Source organism: Daphnia magna, linkage group LG1, assembly GCF_020631705.1.
Source record: "Daphnia magna isolate NIES linkage group LG1, ASM2063170v1.1, whole genome shotgun sequence".
Lineage (NCBI taxonomy): Eukaryota > Metazoa > Arthropoda > Branchiopoda > Diplostraca > Daphniidae > Daphnia > Daphnia magna.
The window spans coordinates 18,479,498-18,494,931 of NC_059182.1; the positions used below are offsets into that span (position 1 = coordinate 18,479,498).

Genomic DNA, 15,434 nt, shown 5'->3' on the forward strand with positions numbered 1-15,434 from the left:
CGCTGTTGGTTTTTTGAATCTTGTTTTCATTAGTCTAGCTCACACATTGACGGTGAAATGGCGGCAAATAGCGACCCTGAATACGAAGTGGAGGAAATTTTAGATTCCAAGTAAGTTTGTTTTTATTTTTATTTTTTTGAAATGTACTTACTGTTTTTCAAAAAGGAAATTTGTGTGTGAAGATGGCAAGTTCCGAGTCTGGTATTTTGTTAAATTTCAAAATTGTCCAGACTCGGACAATCAATGGCTGCCAGCTTCGTATTGCAATTGCCATGCCCTCGTGAAGAAATATTATAAGAAGAAAAAAGAGCGTGAATTAGGGTAAGTTATGATAGAGAATTAATAATATTTAGATTAAAAAATTAATATATATATTTTTTTTTAAGTAGAGCTACTGAAAATGCTGTGGCCCCAATTTCGCCTTCTGCCCCCATCCTTCTTCACCCATTCCCAGTACACCTTCTCCGACTCCATCAACTCCTTCTCCAGAATTTTCTCCTTTTCCTCGTCCAGTTTCTTCCTCTCCTTCTTCTTTTTCTTCATCTTCCCTACCACCACTTATTTCTCCGTCACCTACTACTCCGTCCCCAACTTCTCCGTCCCTAGCTTTTCCGTCCCCAACTGCTCCGTCCCAAGCTTTGTCGTCCCCAACTTCACCAGGTCCAGCAGCTCCATCTTCACCAGCTCTAGGTCAAGCTCCAGATCCAGCTCCACCATCAGAAATTCTTATTCCAGAGGGAATACCGAAAAAGAAAAAAATGAAATCAAAAAAGAAAAGAGTGAGGCATGTGGACAAAGTTGCCAAACATAGAATTTGCCACAACGTAAGTAAAGGTTTTTTTTTAATTTTTTTCTTAAAAAATTTATTTTTTTTTCTTAAAAAATTTTTTTTTTTTTAGTGTTTACAGAGGGGCCATATGAAAAATACTTGCCCTAACCAAAGATATCGGCCAGGAAAGATTAAAAAAACAAATTAGTTTTTTTTGTATTTTTTATTCTTTTTTTTTAATACATCACATCTTCATTTTTTATTATATTCATTTTTTTTTTATAATGATGATTTTTATTGATGATCTAAGTTCAGCATCCTGAAAATTCTGTATACTTTTTGAAAAGACCGGCATGTTGTAATAATTGAAGTGCATTGGAAGATATGACGTCATGCTGATGGGAACCAACCATAAAGTGCAAAACACACTCCCATCTACCCATTGCATATTCATCCAAAATAGCAATGCCTCTTGCTTTTGGATCTCCATCTGTAGGGGGTTTCATACTCCACTCATTTCCACTATAGTTATACACAAAAAAAGTATTCTGCTTTGATTACAAATTTATTTTTTTACTCACCCGATCAACAATGCTCCTTTCAAATATCTTCCAAAGGAGGATTTAGTAACCATCCCTTCAGTCCGCCTTGCATTTCTACTTCCTGCCATAGACGAAGTTCTGTCAGTAGTTTTACAATATCATCAACTTCCCTGTAAAGGTAAAACAAATGTAGACCGCTAAAGCGGCCTTGAATTACGATTTTACTGGGACCATTTCGCCCCTTCGGTTTCCTTGTCCACTTACCTGGTGGCTGTCATCGTCGCCAATTTCACGCAAGTTCCGGCCGACCTTGGCAACGTTGAAATCCTATAATATTATAATTTCTTATGTAATATCTTATATTCCTATTTGAGTGATTTTATTGGCCATTGCACCAAGAACTGGGATTACATTGAAAAGTTCACTAATTTACATCAGGTAAATTACTTTGTTTGTTTTTGTGCCATTAATAGTGTGATTGAAATTTTCATAACCGACAGATAGGATACGCATTGTGGCGAACACAGAAAAATCACAAAGCAACACGAATGAACGTTTTAAAGGGAATCTGAAATTTTTCTTGTTTAAATGTTTTCAAATGACGGGGAACATGCAATTGGGCAAACAAGAATTAAGATGCAAAATTAATTATTGCAAAGGTATTATAATGAATATTCTGAGTACTGTTCAATATGAAAATAAAGAACCCTCGTTAGGAAATGAATAAAGTAAATTTGATAACCATTACCCAAGTAACTTTTACTGGGTAATACGTAAATTTAGAGTTATGTTGAACCCAACATTTTTGCTATCATCATTACCGTCATCTATGATTTCAATATCCGATGTCTTAATTGGGTCCACACTAATGCGGAACGGCCGAGGGTTACTTCGTTGCAGTGGGGTTGCTCCTTCATTCACAGAAGCTACGGTAGTCTTCATCCAAGGTGCTAGAGCAATGTCTATAATGTAAGAGGAAGGTGTCATTCGATGAGAATGGACAATCAACGAACGACCGGAAAGAGGCGCTATCTGGATGTCGAATTTGGTGCCTTTTCACGCCGACAATTGTTTCCGTTTCGGCCTGAAACAATCCACCATGATGCTGTACTTTATCAACGTTAGCCATGGAAATCAGGATTCAAAATCTCGCACGTCTACCTCATCGCTCCCGGTGTCAACGGCGAGGAGATGACGCTGAGAACCGAACCCAACGAGCCGGCCATTCTGTAATTGTATTTGAGTCCATCACTTTTTCTGCTTCATTTCATTAATATATGTTTGAATTTGATATCATTTTGTTTTATATTTTCATTGATAGGCTACTGCCTTGGTCTGCCTCGTTGGATTTGTTCGTTCAAATTCACTGGCCAAGTTGAAACGCGATTCAGGTAAGCATTTTCTAATCCACGACTTTGATGGGCGTTCTTGTTTAAAAATTCTAATTTTCATGATGAATCATTGTGATTAGATCTAATAAATATGCGATGAAATGACAAAAGGAGTTCAATGTTATGTATTCATTGGGCGACATGTCGTACAAAACAGGGGACATTTCAACCCCGGCAAAAAACAAACAAACAAATAAAAAAAACGTCAATACCTTGTTGTTCTTGGAATAGAATTTAATTTTTTTCTTTTTATTGGGGCACTGCTTCGCTATGTGGCCTTTCTGTAAACACTAAAAAAAATAAAGAATTAATATAGCTGTAAACAAAAAAAAATTGCATTAAAAATACTTACGTAGAAGCATTTTCCGTTTAATGCTTAAAATGCACAGTCTAGACCAAATTATCAACCTTATGCACGGTTGGGACATTCCCTTGGACCCGGATCTGGCCCTTATGGTAAGAAGACAAAGAGATGTTGTTTAAAAATGTTGTACTTAGCATCTTCCATTATTCTGTAAGGTCCTGTTAGTGGAGTTTCTTCCCGACCGAGGGTAGACAAATCTGCATTAGCTCAAATTGAAAAAATTGTTGGTAGAATTCCATATCAACCTGTTCAAAACGTAAAATGATGTCATACGTTCTGTCTACGTTTGCGTAAAAATCTAAATCAGTACCTGATGGCTTGAAAATGATAGCCTGAGGAGACAAATGTAGTGGCCGATTGATTGTGTACTATTGTTTGTTATTAGTACTGAAATAAAAAAGCAAATAAAAAGTCCTCCAAAAATCAAACAAATTGAAATTTTTGTCTGCCCTTGGTGTTGTGGGACAGTCTTCGCTGACTTCTGTTTGTGACTATCCAACCCAGTTGTTTAAACAACCCCTTTGGTCCTTTGTAAAATCATCCATGTTGCTATGTTTCTGGGATTGGGATGCGATTGGCTAATTTTAAATTATTGTCTCCCCTGGGTGTTGTGGGACAATCTTCACTGACTTCTGTTTGTGACTATCCAATCCAGTTGTTTAAGCAACCCCATTGGTCCTTTGTAAAATAACCCCTGTTGCTGTGTTTCTGGGATTGGGATGGGATTGGCGGTTGGAATTTCAAATTTTTGTAGATATTCTAAGCTTGGCTAGCAGTCAGTACACAGTAGTGGTCGAACCGCAACCAACTTTTGTTTTAATCTAAATTGTGCAAATAATAATAGATTTTTCGTGTTTTGGAAGTGTTGTTACAATGGAACGGTTTCGCATAGTTTCTGGAGCTCGTAGCGACAGCCATGTTTGCATCGACTCGTTGGATAAATATATTTTTCATCGAAATGGAGTTGTCCGCGGAATTACCAGGTAAGTTTCTTCATTACATACAATCTTCTGCCATGCATAAAACAATTATATTTTAAAAAGATACCGCTGTAGTCGTTACTTGACTAGAAGATGTACGGCTAGCTTAACATGCAATGAGCAAGGTGTTTTTTCTACAAATGGTTTTCATAATCACGAGGACGACCAACTTGAAATTATAAAATTTGAGTTCATGGATTGGTGTCGTCAACAAGCTGCCAACACTAATGTCCCTCTGCACACCATTTACATGTCAGCTTTAAGAAGGTAAGCTGCTATTTTTCTTTCTATCGCATTCAAGTAGAATGTTGTTATATGTTACTCTGTATTGTTTGTTAATTTGTGGCTTTACGTTTGTAATTCTTATTCGTAGATATCTCATTTTCATTTTGTATTCTTAACCTATAAAGGCATCTTGTTCATTCTTTTTTATGTTTTTTTATATATTAATAAGATTTCCGGGCCGTCCACCTGTCCAATTTGTCGGTATCCGGTCTACCCTATATCGCGCGCGTCAACAAAATGTACCTGTTAATCCAAGAAATGCACAACATTTTGCTGACCTCATCAACGCCAATCAAAGATATAGGTAAATTAAAGTACTCTAATAAATTTTGATTATATTTAACAATCTGGTTACTTTTTCAGAATGGATTTGAATGCTGTCAACCAATTTTTCTTCGGACGCGTGGTGGCGGGGGATGGAGAAGCATTAGTGTTTGTTAACGTCGGAACTCTCCCCGCTTTCATTGATTCCCACGAAATGCATATGGACGGAACCTTTCATGCAACACCTAGAGGCTTCTACCAGTTAGCATCTTTACACGCTGTATCATACGGCATGGTAAGTTTTTTAAACATTCCACCCTAATATGAGCAAATAGAAAAATCCAAACGACTGATTTTGTTGTGGATTGCAATTGTGAGCGACTGAGCGAATGGTGGAATTGGCTGGGGCGCAGTACGTAAAACAGGGTTCAAACCCTCTCGGCTAAGCTTACCCACGCACTTCCAATGGATAAAACTATATGATGGGGCTACTGAAGGGCTTATCAATGTATGGGTGGATGGCAACCGATGGGCTGGAATTTTAGCTGTATCAACAGGCATACACTGGCAGTGGGGTGTCGGACAGAGGTAGAAAGTTAGGCGATGAGCTGACGGACTAACCGGTAGAGATATCTTGAGGGAGGCAAAAAAAGCTTAGATATCCACGGAAAAGTACAGTGTTGGGGTTAGACGGCCAGAAACAGCTTGGATTTTGGCGGGCAAGTTGAGTCGCCGGACAAAAACAAAAAGGGTGGTTAACGGGTGGAGATGGTGGGCAATTTCAAAGAGTCACTGTGGGAGTGACGGGCAGAGATAGTGTTAGCTGCGACGGGCAGGTAAAGTTCCAAAGAAATAATCCGCCGCACCTCCGCGAGTTATTTTTTGGCTACTCCCCGTTTTCGGATCTGAAGAGATCGTGGATTTTTAGTTCCTCTTCCGTGCCCTAGCGGTTGAATGTAGGAAATGGGCTAAAGTAATGTTGATTTCATCATCCCCTCCCCCCCCGATTTAACACGGGCACAAACCTATTAGTTCAGCACGAAAAAAATACTGTAATGCCACCTTCCTTCGGACACTGGATGGACCTAAGCTTATTACAGTTTATTTATACATGACATGTGATTCACGAGTAGTTATTTTGCATTTTTTAAAAGACAATTTCAGTGGCATCGTTTCTTATGACGAACAAGACCCAAGCACTGTACGAATGCTGCCTCCGTCGGTTGTTGGAGATTTGCCAGCAGAACACCGGAAGAGTTCCGGAACCTACCCTTCTCATCAGTGATTATGAGCTGGCAATACTACAATCCATGTCGGCCGTATTTCTTACTGGTAGGGCTCGTGGCTGCTACTTCCATTCTGGGATGGTAAGTCCTAAAGTTAAATTTATTTTTGGTAACCAAGATAAAAGAATTCCAAATGAAGTAATCATGTCAAAAAATCTTGTAAAATAACATTTTTTTATTCCTTTATTTTATTCGCCGCCTCTTAATATTATAAACTGGTCGTCGATTATGTCAAGTCGTCATGTTATATAGTTATATGTTATTGCTTCATCACGATGCAAAGATCACTAAATTATGGGCATTTACCTGAATTTGAGTAAAAAAAAAGATGTAATGAAATTCACTATTTTAAAGTTAAGAGTTCGAAGTCCCGCTTGCTGCTAGTTTTAAAAGCGCTTCCACATTTCTTTCAAGTCCAAATATAGGTATGCCTGCTATCTGGGGTTAGGACAAGCATATAGGACGAACGACCAGATAAAACGCCTAGTGAAACTCGCGATTGCGCTTGCTCTTCTCCCCCTAATGATGCTTGGAACGGCTACGAGGTAGTAGCTAATATTCCTTCAATTTCAAACTAAACGATTAATAATTTTATGTTATATAGGAACTACGGATGTACGCTAACGAAATCGGTGGCGCTATTGACGCAGAATCCAGAGTACGCGTCAACCAATTTGTCCAGTACATACGATCGTTTTGGATGGAGCGCATTGGACCAGAGAGATTCTGCGTCAACATGGACAACAATAGAACAAATAACCAGATGGAAGCAAACCACCGATCATTCAATGATCTTATAGGGAATCCACACCCCAACCCGTGGTATTTTTTAGGTAAATTTCAATTAACTTTCTCAATCTCCATGATTCAAAAAGAAGTAACGTTTCTGTCTTTTAGAACGCCTTCAAGAATTTGGTCAGGAGGCGGAGTACAAGTACCTAGCCCTACGGGATGGCACCCCTGTTAGGGATAGAAGACGTCAACAATACGTTACGCGAGACAGGGAGATCAGGGCTCTGCAGATTGATCTACAGAATGGACGGATAACCATCCGGGAGTTCTTAATGGCAGCAGCGTTCCGCTTCGAGCCCGTCGAAATAGAATTTCGAGAGCAAAACGTTGAAGAACTTAACCGCCCCTTGGACGAAGTACGTGCGGCATTCGAGGCTTTGCTTCATGTTCCACCTGCCGTCATTGATGCCCCGAATGTCGCCGTTCAAGAAGATGAAATGGTGGAAATTGAAGTAGTTCTTGCTGCGGAAAATCGTCTGGAAATTGCTGCAGTCGAAGATCCTGTGGCCCCAGTTCAAAGGGTTCGTGGAAGAGGACGACCTCGTGGAAGAGGGCGACCGCAAGTTCGGGGAGCACCAAGACGGGAGGCGAATGAGGAAATGGCCATTGTCGATCCTCCGGCTGAAAATGGACGTGGAAGAAGAGGGCGACCCCGTGGACATCAAGGTAGAGCACCCGCGCCACGTCAACGTGCAGCAGTTGAAGGAGGCCCAATCGGTAATCCTGCTGCTCTGTTGAATCAAAGAGGCGGTGCCGGAAGAGGGCGTCGATACATACGTCGGGTTGAACCAGCTGATCAAAATTTGGAATCAGAAGACTCGGGGGACGAAGACAACGCCGTGAGGATGGAAAGATTTTTCGAAGCTCAAGACGCGAATTTCTTGCAAAGAAGAGCAAATGTAATGGCAAGATTAGTTCAACTGCGACAGGAAAGGGAAATAGGGGCTGCTCAACAAATAGAAGATATTAACGAAGAGTTGCCCGTAGCGGATGTTCGGCAACATCAGGGAAATATCCTTCCACAATTCCCAGAAGTTAACCATGATGGTAATTGCCCCGTGTGTTGGTTAAGGATGCCAAACACCGTATTAAACTGTGGCCATATTTTTTGTTTGGAGTGCATTGAAGTCATTGAAGCGTCGAGGATTAGAACTTGTCCAGTGTGCCGCTCAGCATTCGACACTCACCGACCTCTTCTCCCAAATGATGTAGTAGATGTTGCCAATATTTTGTTGGAATTTGGTAACCAACACTAATGTTTATTATAGGCAATCTTTGTCCAATAATTGTCCAATTAGGAAAACATGCGTTTAATCAAGAGAGCAATACATTTGAGAATCAAGAATTGTGACATTGTTCGACTTCATTTATTCTTATTCATTCAACATGCACTACCACGTATGTTTAGAAAAAAAGTACATATCAATGAAGAACCATGGCAAAGATTAAATTGCAAGTTGCTCTCACACCCTCTCGTCCGATTATCTCTTGGATTCACAAAAGTAAGTCTCATCAGCTATGTACAGAATTCTAAAACAGAGATAACATATCTGATACGGTGGAAGATTAACACACCAGAGGAAGAACCTTTTAACTTATTATTTTTTAACTTATCATTTTTGAAACCCTCAGGCAGTGTGTTTTTTAAGTTTTAACCGACAGTTCAGAAATATTGAGCGAGGGCTTTGAAACATCCCTTATTCAAAAAATTTAGCTAGCAGCTTGTGCAGGTTTATATAGATGTCGCTGGCATATGTGTAGAGGTTCCTATTACGGCGCCGGAGACTGGGGTTTGAATCCCGATGCGGAATTGCAAAATTTAGGGCAAATTCGTAATAATCTGCCTTCGTAGGGAACAAAGAAAATTTTTGTTTGTTTTTATGAGATCAATTAGATCATTAAAACTAATAAAAATTTTCCTTGTTATTTAACAATTAACACCGATTGAAGATTATCATGAATATACCACAAATATCTTATGTCCGCTTTAAGCCGCCACGAGGGAAAATATAGTATCGATCTAATACGTAGAGGGTTACACTGTTACTAAAGAAACGAGTTACATGTGTTATATGTTACTTATGAACATAAATTTAAATGATTAATATTTAGTACTAGACACCAAGATCGGATGCTGAAGTGCCAAGTCTGCATTCTGACCTGCGGTATTTCTCCTCTCGGGCCTTATAGGAGGGAAATGAAAAATAATATATTTAATTAAGTTTTAGTTAGTTTCGTTACAAAATTTTTTGGAATCGTGTACTTTACCTCTGTTCTGATATAATACAAAATATTTTATCTCCAAAAAAGCTGTTATTTTTCCTATGTAAAACTTCAATAATTTTTTGCGGAAAAACTATAAGTCCAAATTAAATAATATTTACAGATATCAATAACCCTCATCAAGATCTATCTATTTCTATAAAAAAATTTGAACAAGTATTCATAGAAAAAAAAATTTAAAAAGGATTATATTTTTTACTTTTGTCAATATGGTTGAGTATATCCACAGAGCGTAAAAACTATAAAAAAACGTCTTGTCTCAAGTTTTTGTGTTTATGAATAATTTTTCATAATTTTTACAGAAGTGGGTAGCTTTTGATGAGGGCTATCGATATCTGTAAAATTTATTTAATTTGGACTTATTTGGACCCGATACCTGTGAAACCGCACTGACCTTAACAAAAATTGTAAATCGGTTTACTACCCTTATTAGAATTTTTTAATGCGATAGTTTTGCACAAGTGGATAGATCTAATCAAGAGCTATCCATTCCTGTAATTTTTTTTTCAAATATAGAGCTTATGGTTTACCGATTATAATTCATTTAGTTCACGATCCGTCAAACCACACCGACAAAAATATCCAATCGGAAAACTACTCGGTTACGTATTTTTTAAGTAAAAATTTGACGGAAGTGGATAGCCCCCATCATTGGCTATCCATTTCTGTAAAATTTGTTTATTTAGACCTAATATGGTTACCTATAAAGCTATTTTAATTTTGTGTACTGGGATAGAGGGATTACCCGAGACACGTTAAACCGCACCGACCTACCTACCTGAAAAATAGCTGATGGGTCATTACTCGGGTAGGTGCTTATCAAGCGGTTTTCTTTCGTTTAAAATACCCACTTTAAAAGATATGGCCCAGCCTTAACTTAAAATGGGTGTGCAAGTGAAGGAAAATAAATAAAACTATGATGTATTGCAAAAAACAAGTCAAATAGTGTACACAGTAATGATATCGGGTTTTGGAACCCGTTCCACTACCCGAATGCCCATGAGTGGAAATTCACAATTATTACAGTAATTTTAATGAAATTATACCGTTGCTTAATTAAGTAATATTCTAATAAATGAAAAAAATTATAAAGTTAAAAGGTATTGTATTACGGAAAGGAAACAGAAAGAAAAATAAACAATAAACATAAATAATAACAAACACAAAACAAAAAAATAACGGCTCGGGGGTTTTACGTTTTTGCCTGACAGGGTTCAGGTCCCTGAACGAGATGGAGTTGCAACTGAATTCGTTTGGCAAGTTGCGCTAGTGTAGCGAATTGAGCTGCCTATCTCTTGCTGTAAATTGAGGCCAGGGACCTGAACCCTAACAGGAGTTGTCGTCATGTTTTGCCTGACAGCGTTCAGGCCCTTGAACGAGATGGAGTTGGTGGAAGCACTGGATGCTTCGGCCAACGCAGCCCCACATAAATCTCGAAGGCCGACACCCAGTGGCGTTTTTATTGAACCGGTTACTTGTGATAAGTGTAAGGGCTGTTCGACATCTTTTTTAAGATTTGTTGAAATCGTGAAACGCAGCAACTCATGTATTTTTTCGTCTGCTACGAGTGACTTGTGTAGTTCTGCGAAATATTAATTTAAAAAAAAAACAGTGATAGAAAAGGGGTTAAGACCTCTTATGAACTCAGATACTTCAATGTAAGTAACATTACTGTTTTTAATGTCGGCTTCATTACTAATTATGAACCTTATTAGATCAACAATGAGGAAGAGGATGATGATGATGACAAGGAATAAGTTCGTCTCCCCGTTGTTTCGTTTTTTCTGTAAAGTAATTAACGATGACCATTATATTTGTACAATTGTTACTGCATTAAACTTGACACCATTCCTTGACGCATACTTTCAGGGTTATTTTTACATAAAAAAATTGTCAGTATTAAGATTATTCGTATGGAACTTTAGTAGGCTGTGTACGAAGGGAATTATAATTTTGCATTAAGAAGATTCCAGGTTATGAAGGAACTTGGTCTAAACATTTGCTAGTAAGATGTCGGATCCATTCATGTGGTTGCATGTTTCGATTTGACCAATAACTCGTATCAGACATGAAGGCTGGGAAGACAGTGAAAGTGAAGTAAATGCATTCTGCGTAAAGCAATCGACCTTCAATACAACTGTTATCAAATTGAGGCAAGTAAAATATAATTAAGTGAAACTAAGCTAATTTTCTAGATCTCGAGTAATATTTTGTAAATATTTATCTAAACTCAAAATTGAAAGCCAGACAACAAGTAATGGAATGTCATGTATATTTCTCAATTTACAAAAATTTCATCACTTGAATCATAACAAAGAGCTTTATCGACGATTCAAATCTAAATCTTCCATGAAGGAAGTTAAGTTCAGCCGAATCTTTTTACTGCCTTGACTTACGCATTGAAGAAGATTCATCATCTGCCTAGTGAGTATATTCCTTCAACAAAGGCATAAACAAAATTATTAGCTGCTGACGACGCGAATTTCTTAAATTAAAGACAACGGTATTAATGCTAAATTTGATTGAGTTACCGTTTGTTCTTGAATCCATTTTTCCAAAGAATTTTCAGGTAAATAATATGCCTTTATGTATGTTTCGACAATATGTGGGTCAGGAAGAGGTCTTAGACGTGTCAAGCTTTCCACTTTGACTTGAAAATGCCTGAAGTCTAACTGCATTAGTGCACGACCTTCGTTCGTGCATTTCCTTACAGCGGAAAATCTAAAGAATTTCAAATCGGATACGGTCTTACATAAAGGTGCGTAAAATAAGGCCGAATACCCGTCAAGTAGTGTATGGTAACAGGCACAAAGAATTTTATCCCATAAAATGTTGTAAATTTCAGGAGGCAGAATCTGAGGGTAACAGACACGAAGGACACTCAAGTCGTAGTCACTGAGAACCTGCGAAAGAAATAAGAATTACATCATAGATGGAATATGATTTTTATAGCTTTTGTTTCAACAAGATATATGAAGATATCTGAGGGAGCAATTTTTGGAACAATTGGACAACAGTCTAAACCGTGTTTCCACAGAGAATTAGGAATACTATATGGACAATCACTGTTAAACATTTGTAACTTTTCCAAATAACGTGTTTTGGCCTCAATACTAAGTCCACTGGCATAATTAGACAGTGACATAGTTAAACACTAACACTATAACGAACTAATAAATAAAGAAAACACATCAGAAATTCAAAACAACCCCCTTTTCTATCACTGTTTTTTTTCTAAATTAATATTTCGCAGAACTACACAAGTCACTCGTAGCAGACGAAAAAATACATGAGTTGCTGCGTTTCACGATTTCAACAAATCTTAAAAAAGATGTCGAACAGCCCTTATTTTGAGTTACTACTGCAACAAATTACTTCTAAAGCAAATTACGTCTGAATAATAGTTGCAATGGGCAAGTGTTCTAGTGGATAAAGTTATTTGTGAATAATGTTATTCATGAAAATTATTATTACTGAACAACTTACTTGTGATAATATGTTACTTATGAATATATGTAAAAAATAATTAATTTTCATTTACTAGTAAAACAAATTACTTCTAAAGCAAATTACTTCTGAATAATAGTTGCAATGGGCAAAAGTTCTAGTGGATATATTTATTTGTAAATAATGTTACCTATGAAAATGTTAAGTATAAATGATGTTATTTCGTGTTACTTGTAAAACAAATTACATCTGAAACATAGTTGCAATGGGAAAAAGTTCTAGTGGATATATTTATCTGTGAATCATGTTACTAATGAGAAAATTTTTATTTTGTTATTTATGGCATTAATTACCAATGGACATTTTTACTTGTAAAAATAATATAGCTTTACTTATACATATTTTTATCAATGGAAATTTTTATTTATGGAACATTGTATTTCTGAAAACATTTACTTGTGAACAGACGAAATTTTATTTTTACTTATGAGCGTTGTTACTAGTGAGAATACGTCACTCTGCAACGATCCCCGTGCAAACGAAAGCATGATGTGCGTTTGAATGGGAAGAAAACAAGTAACTTTAAGAATTTCCTGCCGATTCCACGGCATTTCATTATTTTCGAAAAATACTGGTGATGACATCACCAGCATGATCCTGTCTCCATCGCTCCCAACACATCGGTCTGTGAAGTGATTACAACGGCTAATTTTCTAGGGAATTCGTCAGCCCATTTTTGTGCAATGGATTCCACCGATTTTGCCAGGACCCATGTTTTGGGAATCTAACGAACGAAATTCTCATTTCTCTGCTACTGACAAATCAGTAAGCTCCTAAATAATTTTTTTCTCCATTCAATTTTCGAATTTCTTCTGCAGCTTTACGACCCAAGTTTGAGTGATCGTTTTGAGTTTAGTTGGCTCTATGTATTGTTAACTGTTGTAAAAATAGACCAGCACCTGAATGCAATAAATCAGAAATTACTGATGTATTGCTATTTCTTGTGGTCCTTTGTTCGTAATTGATTAAACGATGGATCGAAAAACAGTTTAGGTTGTTCAATTAAACAAATGCAACAAATTTTAACTTTTAATTGCACTAGATTTCCCTTGTTCCTTTGAAATGTTAAGCATTTTGGCCGTTTTTTAAATAATTGGAACAAAAGTGCCTGTGGCGCAAAATATTTGTTTATCGGTTTCTTACGTTTATTGAAAAAACCTCAAGTCCAAGATAAAAACGAAATCTATTTTCTTGATCCTCGTCAAATTTTGAGTGGAAAACATGCATTTTTAACTATATCTAGAATTTGTCAAAAAATGAAAAAGTGGGAAGGCTATACCCTTCTCACTTTTGTCAAAATCTGCAAAAATTCACATCTCTTGGAATTCGCTGAAAATTATACGGTATAGTCGAAATTGAATGCAGATTTCAGAAAACATATTAGTTTCCCCATTAATTATATAATTTCTTAATAAGACGCAATTAAAGTGGTTATGGGTATGGCGCATCTGTTTTTAGTCCCAAGTAAAATCGAAATAGATTTTTGTGATCCTCGTTGATTTTTTTATCTAAATCATACATGTTCATGGTATGGACAAATGCAAGAAGATTGAACAAAATGCTAAAGCGCAACAAAAGAATAAAAGACTTCCAACTTCCGCCCACAAAGATGTCTAAGGTATTTGACATATCTGTAATCATGTTAATAAAATGACTGTTTTGGTATTCTTATATTTGCAGGAAAAACCTAAAGTTGGAGCTTGATACATTTTTTTCTCATGGAAAGTTTTGTAAAACAAATGGCAAACTGGTTAAATGAAACTTGATTCCTTTTTTTTTAATTCGTTAATTAATTTTTGTGTGTGTGTTTTTTGTTCTGTTATGGTGGAACGGTGGAGAGAAAAGATGTTCGCGAATATGGGCAATTCGAGATCCAAGTAGAAACGGAGTGCATATTGTTTAAAGGCTTATAGACTGGTATTACTGACCAATGTTGACAGCGTAGACAAGGTTACAGAAAGGTTGCATTGATCTTAATGGCTGGTGTACAATTACAGGACGAAAAATGTCATCAGCTGACGGAACAGCTGACATGCCCATAAAAATTCTACGGAGTTAGTTATTTCTCCCCTAGATGTCTTGAAAATATACGGGAAATGTCAGCTGTCCCGTCAGCTGTTCCATTTCGCGTGGCTTCTGACTGAGGATGGCTGCTGATACGAACTTCTCTCTTCTTGAAATTTTACCACCTATGCCGTGTGTTTTGAGTTGCATCTGGTGAATTCAATCAATGCTGAGTTGTTCAAGGTATTATGGTAAAAATTTATGTCAAAGAAACATCGTACCACTTATATTTTAAATTTTTTAAGGAGGAACATGGCTTGGCTTTGCTAGCACGTTTTTCATCTCCGTTAGTCTGATATACCCATTTTGTTTCAAAGGTGATACGTAAAAGAGTAGTAGTTATTTATAATCTTTTTTCTATCTAAATCTCTTAAATTCTTGGAGGTGTCATCAGGTGATGTTAGAATTTATTGTTAATACTTTAAGTTTCTTAAATCATGCTTTCAGGTCTTTGGGATGTACCTGATGTATTGTGGTGGCATCAAAATCATTCTATTTCCCTATTTAAATATCTTAGATTCTTGGATGTGTCATCACGTGATATAAGAATTTATTATTAATAGTTTAAGTTTTTGTAATCATGCTTTTAGGTCTTTATCACCTGATGTACTGTTGTGGCTGTGGAATCATTCAGTGACTTGGTTCAATCCAGGACTTGGTTTCTTCGAAAATGGTTTACAGTTTTAATTTGCAGAGATCCTGGAGGCACCTGATGTGTTTCATTGGCGTTGGAGTCACTCGGTGACAGAAGAGAATGCCTCTAATGTTATGTTGTCAGTGTAAATAAAACATATTCAGTATCATTCTTGTATTTGTTGAATTATTACCTCTTTCAACGGAAACAAAGGAGTTAAAGATGGTAATGGTTAATTCCTTTTGTGATGCCACCACGTGAAGTTAGTTTGTT

At 37.0% G+C, this 15,434-nt stretch overlaps 1 long non-coding RNA gene across 3 annotated transcripts; it reads left to right on the top strand.

The window, feature by feature from the left end:
- The first annotated feature begins 10,569 nt into the window (after positions 1-10,569).
- On the top strand, positions 10,570-15,330 carry LOC123466811. Of its 3 annotated transcripts, XR_006641540.1 has the most exons (7): positions 10,579-10,614; positions 10,672-10,747; positions 10,826-11,714; positions 11,802-14,081; positions 14,144-14,710; positions 14,773-14,844; positions 15,118-15,330. It is a non-coding gene; the product is annotated as an uncharacterized LOC123466811 (long non-coding RNA). The 3 variants fall into 3 exon arrangements; XR_006641539.1 differs by having other exon boundaries at positions 10,570-10,614; positions 10,672-11,714; XR_006641541.1 differs by having other exon boundaries at positions 10,672-11,714; positions 11,802-13,228; positions 14,461-14,710.
- Positions 15,331-15,434: the final 104 nt, after the last annotated feature.